Here is a 14,376-nt window from a genome sequence, read left to right as displayed (position 1 = left end):
CTGCTGAATTGAAGCAGAGGGGAGGGATAGAGGGTTTCCTGGCTCAAGTGTCACTGACTTTTGCTGTTCTTATTGGGATTTTGTATATTTTGGGGGGGATAAATGTTTCTTCTTTTGCTGTATTTAATTGGGGCTATTTCTAACAGACTTAAAATTTTTGGTTTCAAATAATTCTTACCAATTATGTTTTCCCCCTGGGAGCAGTTCTGCAGAGCTCCTAACATCACTGTTCTAGAATTCATCTCTTATTGATTATTTCTTCCATGCAAGCTCAGTCTTTCCTGGTTCTTGTGTATCTAATAACTTTGGAATTTATTCTATATATTTTGAATATTATGTTAGATTTTAGGACTTATTTAAAGCCTATGCAGAATGTTGCCTGTGCAGAATGTTGATATTTTGTTTTATCAAGGAAACGACTTTGTTATGTTCAGGCTACAACTTCTCATCCACACTGTGTGTGTTGTGCTTTCAATGTAATTGTTAAAAGTCTGTGCAGTGATTTTCAAATCTATCATTTGTGTGCATTACTTAGGGCATTCTGGTGCTTGGCAGTGGTTTCATTTAGTTTATTTCTCAAAGTCTTTGGTATGCAGAATAAGATCAGATCCCCATGCACACACAGTTCAGAATTGAAAGCAGGATTTCATAAACTATTTTATAGGCTCAGTGTCTTGAGTACCTCCCTCTTCTTGACTTCTCCTGTGATTTCAAGTTCTTTGGGTCTCCTCTTTTCAGACCTTTGGACAGATATTTGAGACTTGGTTACTTCACCTTATTGGGCACTTCCATTCCTGTGCCTGTGCTCATTTTCACGTGGTGGAGAGTCAGAAATATATATATATATATATCAATGGGCTTGGCCCCAAGTTCTTGGTACCAGATCTCCTCTGATCAGAAGGGGAACTTCCTGTACTCTTGGTTCCACACTACAGATTGAGAGCTAGGACATGAGGGATTGGAGAAAGGAAAACAAAGAAACAAAAAACAAAAACAAAAAATCAAGGATTTCCAGTATCTCTGAATGGTAGGAGTTCCCTTTCCTGCTCCTTAAGCCAGAAGAAGAGGGCTTCTCCTATTTCCCTCTCTGTTTGCACCAGTGCCCATTTATATGTTTCAGGCTATGTTGAGTTCAAGCTAGAAGATACTGGAGGGGAAATTATGCAATCCTACTACCAGTTCAGTAGTACTTTGAATTCTGATGTTCTTACTTTATCTTCCTGCTAATATATTGTTCAGAATTCTCAAAGAGCTACACCATGCATTCTGTCTAGGTATCATTGTGTTGTGTGAGAGAGAAAGGGTGGTATGTGTTTACCTGTTTTACCTAGAAGCACCACCAACTTTGTTACAGCATGTATTTTGACCTTTCCCTGTATGGCCAGGTACACCATTTCTGTACCACTAATCACACAGGTGAATTATGGTATATGATTTTAGTAGTCCTTGCTGTACATGTAACAAAGGCCCTGAATTTTGATGAACTTTTATTTGGATTACCCATCAATTAACTGATTTCCCCTTACAGTCCTAAGTGAAAGAGGAAATTCATACTACTATGGAGTACAATTAAACTCACAGCCTTTCCTTCACAATTTAAGACCTTGAAATTTATTTCATTTGCTTCTAGTAATGTTTGCAAACTCTTAAGTTTGTAACTCAAATGTTTATTTTAGTGAATATTTTTATTTAACTTGACACCATTATTACTGCATTAGAGTAAAGCAAAAATGTGTTATTACTATATATCTTCTATTACAGGTCTTTAACGTAATAAAGATCTGTAATGTGACTTTAATATTGTTTCGATTTTAATGTCATAGAAAAATACTCTGAAGATGAAATAGTTCTTATTTACTTTTCACTGTAATGAATAGTATGTCAAGGGACAGCAGACATCTTTTCCTTCTATTCAGATAGAGGACAATATGTAGTCATCTGTGAATAGATACAGTTGGAAATTATGATTGAGGCCAATAGAAACCCAGGCATACAGACTTCCTTTTTCAATTAAAATAAAAATCCTGACTAAAAAAATTAAGAGCAGACAGTAAACTGTCCAGTTTCCATGATTTCTGATTGAAGATCTTCATTACAGATTTGTTATTTTTACTGCAATATACAATGCAGATTCCTTTCATTATTGAGGTTCATAATATTAAGTTCTTTCAAATGGAAAAGAGCTTATTTCCGTGGGAGAGTGTGCTGCTGCTGCTGTTGTTTTTGTTGTTGTTGTTTTTCAGTCTCAAGGACAGAATTATACTTTTTTCTTTTGAACAAGTATTTAATATAGAGGATGCATTGAAAAAAGGGAAATGTTAACATCTAGAGACTCGGTGCTTATTTCAAAATGAATGGGTGGAATAAAATGTACCTTGGTTCTTTTGTGTCTATAAAATTATAGAACTCTACTCTCTTGTGAGCATCCTTGATTTCCACTTGTCTTGCTTTAATGCTTTTCCATCCTCTTCCCCCTCTTCATTTATTCCATAAACACTTATTGCATGCAAATGTTTCTTTTGTTCTATAACAATTTAGTGAGAATATATACAAATCAAAATTTGATTTAGAAGGGAAGCAGCGTGAGGAGTAGTTGAGCACCGAGTCTCATTGAAACAGGCCACCATGGCCCTCCGCAACCCACAGTATATTTTTGAAGATTTTAGCTCTGATGAATTCCATTAGTTCTTTGTGACTCCTTGCTCTTCGGTTGAGCATCGTCTATGTAGTGGAGCAGTTCTGCCTGGTGCACAAGCTGCTGATGAACTACCTAATGGAGAAGAATATTAGAGAATTGAATTTGTTGTTAATGAAGTAACTGAACCCATTGACACTTTGCCGAGAACTCCCAACTACATACAGTATTTCAAGCACATTGAATCCTTAGGCCCCTGAATTTATCCTTATTTTCACAGCTTCCCCAAAGATCCCTGATGACATAGATACAGAAGTGAACTGTAGCTCCACCAACTACCAGTACCCAGGCTCTGCCCTTGCTCTGGATGGCAGCACTAACGTGGAGGTGGAAGTTTTAGAAAATGATGGCATCTTGGGTGGTCTTGGACAAAGGGAGCGTAAAAAGAAAACAAAAACAAAAAAAGTCCACCTGGGTAGAGTTACTTGAAAGATGGCAGCGAGTGTATACTTCCACAGAAGCCCTGGTCAATGGCCATGTCAATCCCAGAGTCCAGAACAGTGTAAGTGCAGAGGATGCAAAGTTGATGGGTGATGTGCCCCTGTCAGGGACACCCAGAACTTGTGGCAGCCCCCAGGATGCCACGGACTTCAGCAGTGATGCTGTGCCTAGTGGTTCTTTCCTAGAGCCTTCATCAGCAGGGCCAGGACGGCAGGGGCAGCATGAAGGCTGCCTGCCATGGGGCTGACCTTGAACAATCTTGCTACCACACAGAGGCTGCCACGGACACCCTTTTGAGGACAGCTGTGGCTCAGCCTTAGGTTGGGACTGATATTACTGATAACCTTGGAGGTGCCAATGCACAAATACTTGAATCCTTGGTTGACGGCACAGCTGACAACAGGGTGGATTTGCACACTGTGCAAGCTTGGACATGAACCCTGAGAAAGCTAAGAGCACCTCCCCTCCTGCAGATGCCCGGGCCTCTGTTGTAGGCCATGCTCCCACCAGTTGGCCTGCAAAATCGTGGGCCAGTCTTTTTCAGGATTCTAAGCCCTCTTCCTCCTAACCCCTCCCCTCCGCCTCCCTCCTTGTCTGTGGTTTCCATGGAAACTAAGTATTCCCCTCCTGCCACTTCCACCCTGGTCTCTGAAAAGCAGGTTGAAGTCAAGGAAAAACTGGTTCCAGTTTCAGAGGATCCTGTAGCCATAAAGATTGCAGAGTTACTGGAGAACATAACCTTGATTCATAAACCAGTGTCATTGCAAACCCGCGGGCTGATCAATAAAGGAAACTGGGGCTAAATTAATGCTACACTGCAGGCATTGGTTGCTTGCCCTCTGAAGTATCACCTGATGAAGTTCATTCCTCTGTATTCAAAAGTGCAGAGGCCTTGTATATCCAAACCCATGATAGATAGCTTTGTTTGGCTAATGAATAAGCTTACTAATGTGCCAGTGCCTCCAAAACCCAGACAAGCTCTTGGGGATCATGAGGGATATCTGCCCTGGAGCTGCCTTTGAACCAACGTATACTTATAGACTCCTGACAGTTATCAAGTCGAGCCTTTCTGAAAAAGGTCACCAAAAAGATGCTGAGGAGTACTTAGGCTTCATTCTAAATGGACTTTATGAGGAAATGCTGAACCTAAAGAAACTTCTCTCAGCAAATAATGAAAAACTTACTATTTCCAATGGACCCAAAAGCTACTCAGTGAACAAAGACAAGCAGGAAGAACCAGGCAAATGAAATGAGGACTAATGGGAGCAAGTTGGCCCCTGAAATAAGACCTTGTTCATTCACCAGGCGGATTTTGTCCAGACCCCAATCACTGGCATTTTTAGTGAACACATCAGGTCTGTGGTTTACCAGCAGAGTTCAGAAGTGTCTGCCACCCTGCAGCCCTTCTTCACGTTGCAGCTGGATATCCAGTCGGACAAGATACGCACCGTCCAGGATGCGTTGGAAACCTCGGTGATAAGAGAATCTGTCCAGGGTTACACCACCAAAAACAAACAAGAGGTTGAGATCAGTTGAAGAGTTACTCTGGAAAAACTCCCTCTTTTTCTCGTGTTGCACCTGAAATGGTTTGTTTATGAGAAGACTGGTGGAAGTCAGAAGCTTATAAAAAATATTGGATATCCTGTAGACTTGGAAATTAATAAAGAACTGCTTTCTCCAGGGGTTAAAAAATAAGAATTTTAAATGTCACAGAGCCTATAGGCTATTTGCAGTGGTCTACCACCACAGCATCAGCAACACTGGTGGCCACTACAACATGGATGTCTTCCAGATTGGTCTGAATGGCTGGCTGCACATCAACAACCAGATGGTCAAGGTGATTAATCAATACCAAGTGTTGAAGCCCACTACTGAGCACACAGCCTACTTCTTGTATTACTGCCATGTGGACCTGCTGTAGCTGTCGCTGTCTGTGCCCAATGCTGCTTATTGAGCACCAAGTCTCACCGACTTCCCTCTTATCTTCAGTGACTCTTTAGAGAGAAACTCTTTCTCCCTGTTGCAAAAATGGGCTGGAATGAAAGGAGATGTCTTGGAGTTTGTGCACAACATAGTTTATGTTAACTTCTAATTTCCAAATCAAAATCATTTGATTGAAACAGATTGTCACTTGACTTAACAAAATACACATTCTGTATATCTTCTTTGGAGAAATGTCTATTTAGGTCTTCCACCCATTTTTGGACTAGGTTGTTTTTTTAATATAGAGCTACATGAGCTGCTTGTATATTTTGGAGATTAATCCTTTGCCAGTGCTTCATTTGCAAATATTTTTTCCCATTCTGAGGGTGTCTTTTCGTCTTGTTTATGCTTTCATTTGCTGTGCAAAAGCTTTTAAGTTTCATTAGGTCCCATTTGTTTATTTTTGTTTTTATTTCCATTTCTCTAGGAGGTGGGTCCAAAAGGATCTTGCTATGATTTATGTCATAGAGTGTTCTGCCTATGTTTTTCTCTAAGAGTTTTACAGTGTCTGGCCTTACATTTAGGTCTTTAATCCATTTTGAGTTCACATATGAAAGGATGCTCAACATCACTAATCATTAGAGAAATGCAAATCAAAACCACAAAGAGGTATCAGCTCACAGTGGTCAGAATCTCCATCATTAAACATCTACAAACAATAAATGCTGGAGAGAGTGTAGAGAAAAGGGAACCCTCTTGCACTGTTCGTGGGAATGTAAATTGATACAACTACTATGGAGAACAGTATGGAGGTTCCTTAAAAAACTACAAATAGAACTACCATATGACACAGCAATCCCACTACTGGGCATATACCCTGAGAAAACCATAATTCAAAAAGAGACATGTACCACAGTGTTCATTGCTGCACTATTTACAATAGCCAGAACATGAAAGCAACCTAAGTGTCCACTGACAGATAAATGAATAAAGAAGATGTGGCACATTTATACAATGGGATATTACTCAACCATAAAAACAAATGAAATTGAGTTATTTGTAATGAGGTGGATGGACCTAGAGTCTGTCATACAGAGTGAAGTAAGTCAGAAAGAGAAAGACAAATACCGTATGCTAACACATATATATGGAATCTAAGAAAAAAAATGTCATGAAGAACCTAGGGGTAAGACCGGAATAAAGACACAGATCTACTAGAGAATGGACTTGAGGATATGGGGAGGGGGAAGGGTAAGCTGTGACAAAGTGAGAGAGTGACATGGACATATATACACTACCAAACGTAAAATAAATAGTTAGTGGGAAGCAGCTGCATAGCACAGGGAGATCAGCTCGGTGCTTTGTGACCACCTAGAGGGGTGGGATAGGGAGGGTGGGAGGGAGGGAGATGCAAGAGGGAAGAGATATGGGAACATATGTATATGTATAACTGATTCACTTTGTTATAAAGCAGAAACTAACACACCATTGTAAAGCAATTGTACTCCAGTAAAGATGAAAAAAACAAAAAAGAAATTTTGAGGGAAAAAAAACATATTTCTGAAATAATGCCGATTCTCCATCTAACTGTACAGTAGAATAGATCCTGCACCAGTAACAACACTTTTAAATTTGTTGAAATGAATTTTATCTTTCCTTAAAAAGTAAACATTTTAATACATCACACTTTCTTCCCCCACCATTTAATTTTTTGATAAATGATAAAAATGAGCTATTATCTGAGAAGAAATAGTTTTTACTTCAAAAGATAAATAAACACAAAAAATAAGTTGCTGTTTCCTAATAGGAAAAATATACTTTAACAATTGTGTGATGAGAAGCTGCTTATGTGCACATTGCAAGTGAAATATTGGAGCTAAGATGTTAGCCATATAGATGAGTGATTGTAACTTTATTGCCATTAAGAGACTTAAAATTGCATTCATGCTTCTGTGTACACATAATGAAAAATGGGCAAAATAATGAAGATTGACATTGCCCTATGTCTGCTGTTTAATTCTGCTGCCTGCTCCTCTACGATGCTACATCTCTAATTGTACACAGCTAGTGATACCTAGAGTCTAAAGTTGTGGTCCATCAATAAAAAAATCACAAAGTTGGTTTAAAAAAAAGTTTATCCTCATTTTAAAAATTTATTTTTTGCAGTTTAAAAATTGTCATTTTCCTAGTTTGGAATTGTAGCTTTCTTTATCTAGAAAAGGAAGAAAGTAATTTATGACTTGAATCATATTTATAAAATGGTAATTATAGATTGATAGATGAAAGTATACCTTAATGAGGGACTTCCCTGGTGGTGTAGTGGTTAAGAATCTGCCTGCCAATGCAGGGGGCAGGGGTTTGATCCCTGGTCCAGGAAGATCCCACATGCCATGGAGCAACTAAGCCCGTGTGCCACAACTACTGAGCCTGTGCTCTGAGAAGCCCACACACCGCAATAGAGTAGCCCCTGCTCTCCACAACTAGAGAAAGCCTGCACGCAGCAATGAAGACCCAATGCAGCCAATATATAAAACAAAATTTTTAAAAAAGTATACCTTAATGAGAAAATGAAAAGATAGCATTCTCAGTGTAGTTTTGAAAACCATATCAATGGATATAAATACACTGCATACTTTTCATTCCTGAAATCTGAGGAAAGTATTAGATATTACAGAAAAGTTTCCTGGCTTTCTGTTGAGACAAATGTTGGTTTAAGAAATATGAAAAAAACCAATAAATATATAATAAAATGTATTAAGTTGTATGAACCGTTTATATATTTTGGATATTAAAACTTGTTGGACATATTATTTGTAAATATTTTCTCCTGTCCCATAGGTTGTCTTTTCATTTTGTTGATGGTTCCCTTTGCTGTGTAAAAGCTTTTAATTTTAACTATGGAGAACAATATGGAGGTCTCCTTTGTTTATTTTTCTTTTATTTCTTTTGCCTTAGGGGAGAGATCCAAAAAAATATTTCTCCAATTTATGTCAAAGACTGTTCCTCCTATGTTTTCTTCTAGGAATTTTATAGTTTCAGGTCTTACATTTAGGTCTTTAATCCATTTTGAGTTTATTTTTGTATTTGGTGTTAGTAAATGTTCTAATATCATTGTTTTACATGTAGCTGTCCAGTTTTCACAGCACCACTTGTTGAAGTGACTGTCTTTTCTCCATTTTATTTCCTTAGCTCCTTTGTCATATATAAATTGACCATAAGTGCATGGTTTATTTCTGGGCTTCCTATCCTGTTCCATTGATCTTTGTGTGTATTTTTGTGCCAGTACCATGCTTTTTTGATTACTGTAGCTTTGTAGTATAGTCCGAAGTCAGGGAGGGTGATACCTCCAGCTTTGTTCTTTTTCTCAAGATTACTTTGGTAAATTCATGGTCTTTTGTGGTTCCATATGAAATTTAGGATTATTTGTTCTAGTTCTGTGAAAAATATCATGGGTATTTTGGCAGGGACTTCATTAAATCTGTGGATTGCTTTGGGTAGTAGGGCCATTTAAAAAATATTAATTCTTCCAAAGTAATAGCATAGGATAATTTTCCATTTCTTTGTATCATCCTCGAATTCTTTCATCAGTATTTTATAGTTTTCAGAGTATAAGCCTTTCACCGATTTGGTTAAGTTTATTCATAGATATTTTATTCTTTTAGATGTGATTTTAAATGGGATTTTTTTTTACATTATCTCTTCCTGATAGTTCATTATTAGTGTATAGAAAAGCCACAGATTTCTGTATATTAATCTTGTATCCTGCAAGTCTACTGAATTTATTTATTAATTCTAGTGTTTTACAGTGGAGACTTCAGTGTTTTCTACGTATAGTATACTGTCATCTTCAAATAGTAACAGTTTTACTTCTTCATGTCCAATTTGGATGCCTTTTATTTCTTTTTCTTGTCTGATTGCTGTAACTAGGACTTCCAATACTATGTTAAATAGAAGTGGTGAGAATACTACTTCTCACCTTGTCTTGTTTCTGAATATGGAGGAAAGGATTTCAGCTTTTCACCATTGACAATGATGTTAGCTGTGAGTTTTCATAAATGGCCTTTATTGTGTTGAGATATGTTCCCTGTATAACCACTTTGATGAGAGTTTTTATCATGAATGGATGTTGAATTTTGTCAAACGCATTTTCTGCATCTGCTGAGATGATAATGTGATTTTTATCCTTCCTTTTGTTACTGTGTCACATTGATTGATTTGTGAATGTTGAAACATCCTTGAGTCCCATGAATAAATCCAACATGGATTATGTTTTGTGACCATTTTTATATGTTGTTGAATTCAGTTTGCAAATATTTCGTTGAGAATTTTTGCCTCTATATTAATCAAATATATTGGCTTTTAGTTCTCTTTTATTGTAGTGCTTTTCTTTGATTTAGTATCAGGGTAATGGTAGCTTCATATAATGAATTTAGGAGTGTTTCATCCTCTTAAATTTTTTGGAATAATTTGAGAAAGATATTATCTCTCCTTTCTATATTTGGTAGAATTCCCCTGTGAAGCTGTCCGGTCATGACTTTTGTTTGCTAGGAGTAGTTTTTATTAAAAAATTCAATTTCACTACTAGTAATTTGACTGTTCAAATTGTCTGTTTTCTCTTGATTCAGTCTTGGCATGTTGTATGTTTCTAGAATTTTTCCATTTTTTCTAAGTTGTCCAATTCGCTGGTATATAACTGTTCATAGTATTCACTTATGATGTTTTGTATCTCTGTGGTATTGTTAATTATTGTTCCTCTTTTATTTCTTATTTTGTTAATTTGGGTTCTCTCATTTCTTCCTGGTGAACCTGGGTAAAGGTTTAATCTATTTTGATTATCTTTTCAAAAAACTGCCTTTTGGTTTCATTGCTCTTTTCTATTATTTACTCTCTATTTTATTTAATTCCTCTATGATCTTGATTATTTCCTTCCTTCTGCTGACTTTGATCTTTCTTTGTCATAATTTTTCTAATTTTTTCAGGTGGTAGGTTAGGTTGTTTATCTGAGATTTTTCTTCATTCTTGATTAAAGCATGTATTGCTATAAATTTCCCTCTTAGAAGAGATTTTGCTGCATCCCAGAGATTTAGGAATGTTGTGTTTCCATTTTCATTTGTCTCCTGGTATTTTCTGATTTCTTCTTTGATTTCTTCATTTACCCATTGGTTTTTAACTAGCATGTTGTTCAGTATCCATGTTTGTTTGATTTTTCATTTTTCTTTATGCAGGTGTTTTCCAGTTTCATGCTTTTGTGCTCAAAAAATATGCTTGATATAATTTCTGTCCTATTAAATTCGTTGAGGCTTGTTTTATGGTCTAGCATGTGATCTATACTGGAGAATGGTCCATGTGTACTGGAAAATATGTATTCTGCTGTGTTTGGATGGAATGTACTGTAGCTCTCTATTAAGTCCAACTAGTCTATAGTGTCATTTAAGGTCACTGTGGCCACATTGATCTTTTGTGTGGATGATCTGTCCATGGATGGAAGTGAGATGTTAAAGTCCCCTAATATTATTGCACTATTGTCAGTTTATTCTTTAATGTCTCTTAGTATTTACTTTGTATATTTAGGTGCTCCTGTATTGGGTACATATGTATTAACGATTGTGATATTCTCTTCTTGTACTAATCTCCTTATCATGGTATAATGCCTTTCTTTGTCTTTTGTTATATTTCTTTGGGTTAAAGTCTATTTTGTCTGAAATGAGTATTGCTAACTCCACTACTTAGTCATTTCCATTTGCGTGAAATATCATTTTCCATCGCATCACTTTCAGTCTGTGTGTGTCTTTACTTCTGAACTGATTCTCTTGTAGGCAGCATAGAGATGGTCCTGGTGTTTTCTTTTATCCAATAAGCCATGCTATGTCTTTTGATTGATGCATTTAGTCCATTGACATTTAAAGTAATTATTGATAAGTATGCCTTATTGCCATTTTATTACTTGCATTAGGGTTCATTTTGTAGTTCTTCCTTGTTTAATTCTTCTTTTTGTTTCTTTCCTTGTGGCTTGATGATTTTCCTTAATGGTATGCTTGAGTTCATTTATTTTTGTTTTTGTGTATCCATTGTGTGTTCTTGATTTGTGGTTGCCATGGAGTCCATATATGTTGACACATAATTATATCCACTTGTTTTAAATTGGTGCTCTTTTAAGTTCAAACACATTATAAAAGATCTACATTTTTTACTCTCCCAACTCATATTTTGTGTTCTTTTTACATCATAATTGCTTTATAATGTTGTGTTACTTGCTGCTGTATAAGAGAGTGAATCAGATATATATATATATATATATATATATATATATATATATATATATATATATATATATATATCCCCATATACCCTCCCTCTTGAGTCTTCCTCCGACACTCCCTATTCCACCCCTCTAGGTGGTCACAAAGCACAAAGCTGATCTCCCTGAGCTAGGTAGCTGCTTCCCACTAACTATCTATTTTAAATTTGGTAGTGTATATATGTCAATGCTACTCTCTCACTTCATCCCAGCATATACTTGGCCTTCCCCGTGTACTCAAGTGCATTCTATACATCTGTGTCTTTATTTCTGTCCTGTGCCTAGATTTCTCAGAACCGTTTTTTTTTTTTTTTGGATTCCATATATACATGTGTTAACATACGGAATTTATTTCTCTCTTTTTGACCAACTTCACTCTATATGACAGACTATAGGTACATCCACCTAACAACAAATAACTCAATTTTGTTCCTTTTTATGGCTGGGTAATATTCCATTGTATATATGTGTCACATCTTCTTTATCCATTCACTTGTCTATGGACATTTAGGTTTCTTCCATGTCCTGGTTATTGTAAACAGTGCTGCAATGAACACTGTGGTACCTGTCTCTTTTTAAATTATTGTTATCTCAGGGTATATGCCCAGTAGTGGAATTGCTAGGTCAAATGGTAGTTCTATTTTTAGTTTTTTAAGGAACCTTCATACTGTTCTCCATAGTGGCTGTATCAATTTACATTCCCACAAAGAGTGCAAGAGTGTTCCCTTTTCTCCACACCCTCTCCAACGTTTATTGTTTGTAGATTTTCTGAAAGGTGTGAGGTGATACTGCATTGTAGTTATGATTTCCATTTCTCTAATTATTAGTGATGTTGAGCATCCTCTCATCTGTTTGTTGGCAATATGTATATCTTCTTTGGAGAAATGTCTATTTAGGTATTCTGCCTATGTTTTGGTTGGGTTGGGTTTTTATTGATATTGAGCTGCATGAGCTGCTTGTATATTTTGGAGATTAATCCTTTGTCAGTTGCTTCATTTGCAAATATTTTTTTCCCATTCTGAGGGTTGTCTTTTCGTCTTGTTTATGGTTTCCTTTACTGTGCAAAGAGTATAGGTCTCATTAGGTACCATTTATTTATTTTTGTTTTTATTTCCATTTCTCTAGGAGGTGGGTCAAAAAGGATCCTGCTGTGATTTATGTCACAAAGTGTTCTGTGTATGTTTTCCTCTAAGAGTTTTACAGTGTCTGGCCTTACATTTAGGCCTTTAATCCATTTTGAGTACATTTTTGTGTATGGTGCTAAGAAGTGTTCTAACTTTATTCTTTCACATGTAGCTGTCCAGTTTTCCCAGCACCACTTGTTGAAGAGGCTGTCTTTTCTCCATTGTATATTCTTGCCTCCTTTGTCAAATTTAAGGTGATCATCCATGTGTGGGTTTATCTCTGAGCTTTCTATACTTTTCCATTGATCTATATTTCTGTTTCTGTGCCAGGATCATACTGTCTTGGTTAACGTAGCTTTGTAGTATAGTCTGAAACCAGGGAGCCTCATTCCTCCAGCTCCGTTTTTCTTTCTCAAGACTGCTTTGGCTATTTGGGGTCTTTTGTGTTTCCATACACATTGTGAAATTTTTTGTTCTACTTCTGTGGAAAATGTCATTTGTAGTTTGATAGGGATTGCATTGAATCTGTAGATTGCTTTGGGTAGTATAGTCATTTTCACAGTGTTGATTCTTCCAATGCAAGAACATGGTATATCTCTCCATCTGTTTGTATCACCTTTAATTTCATTGATTACTGTCTTATAGTTTTCTGCTTACAGGTCTTTTGACTCCTTAGGTAGGTTTATTCCAAGGTATTTTATTCTTTTTGTTGCAATGGTAAATGGGAGTGTTTCTTTAATTTCTCTTTCAGATTTCTTGTCGTTAGTGTATAGGAATGCAAGAGATTTCTGTTCATTAATTTTGTATCCAGCTACTTTACCAAATGCATTAATTAGCTCTAGTAGTTTTCTGATAGTATCTTTATGATTCTCTATGTATAGTGTCATGTCATCTGCAAACAGTGACAGTTTTAGTTCTTCTTTTCTGATTTGGATTCCTTTGGTTTCTTTTTCTTCTCTGATTATTGTCACTAAAACTTCCAAAACTATGTTGGATAATAGTGGTGAGAGTGGGTCACCTTGTCTTTTTCCTAATCTTAGAGGAAATGGTTTCAGTTTTTCACCATTGAGAGTGATGTTAGCTGTGGGTTTGTCATATATGATCTTTATTATGTTGAGGTAAGTTCCCTCTATGCCCACTTTCTGGATAGTTTTTAATCATAAATGGTGCTGAATTTTGTCAAAAACTTTTCCTGCATCTATTGAGATTATCATATGGTTTTTATACTTCAGTTTGTTAATATGGTGTATCACATAGATTTACTTGCGTATATTGAAGAATCCTTGCACTCCTAGGATAAAGCCAACTTGATCATGGTGTATGATCCTTTTAATGTGCTGTTGGATTCTTTTTGCTAGTAGTTTATTGAGGATTTTTGCATCTATTTCATCAGTGATATTGATCTGTAGTTTTCTTTTTCTGTGACATCTTTGTCTGGTTTTGGTATTAGAGTGATGGTGACCTTGTAGATGAGTTTGGGAGTGTTCCTCGCTCTGCTATATTTTGGAAGAGTTTGAGAAGGATAGGTGTTAGCACTTCTCTAGATGTTTGATAGAATTCACCTTTGAAGCCATCTGGTCCTGGGCTTTTGTTTGTTGGAAGATTTTTAATCACAGTTTCAATTTCAGTGCTTTTGTTGGCCTCTTCATATTTTCTATTTCTTCCTGGTTCAGTCTTGGAGGGTTGTACTTTTCTACGAATTTGTCCATTTCTTCCAGGTTTTCCATTTTATTGGCATATAGTTGCTTGTAGTAGTCTCTCATGATCCTTTGTATTTCTGCAGTGTCAGTTGTTACTTCTCCTTTTTCATTTCTAATTCTATTAATTTGAGTTTTCTCCCATTTTTTTTTGATGAGTGTAGCTAATGTTTTATCAGTTTTGTTTACCTTCTCAAA

General features: G+C 36.4%; 1 protein-coding gene and 1 pseudogene across 3 annotated transcripts in view; both read left to right on the top strand.

Annotated features, from left to right (window-relative positions):
- Positions 1-14,376, top strand: part of DACH2 (dachshund family transcription factor 2) — a 629,817-nt gene that overhangs the window by 329,149 nt on the left and 286,292 nt on the right. The window lies entirely within an intron of this gene.
- LOC103068828 (ubiquitin carboxyl-terminal hydrolase 10 pseudogene) lies at positions 2,626-5,057 on the top strand (annotated as a pseudogene).

Source organism: Lipotes vexillifer, unplaced genomic scaffold, assembly GCF_000442215.2.
Source record: "Lipotes vexillifer unplaced genomic scaffold, Lipotes_vexillifer_v1.1 scaffold38, whole genome shotgun sequence".
In the NCBI taxonomy this organism is placed as follows: domain Eukaryota; kingdom Metazoa; phylum Chordata; class Mammalia; order Artiodactyla; family Lipotidae; genus Lipotes; species Lipotes vexillifer.
This window is presented reverse-complemented; position numbering and strand designations above follow the sequence as displayed.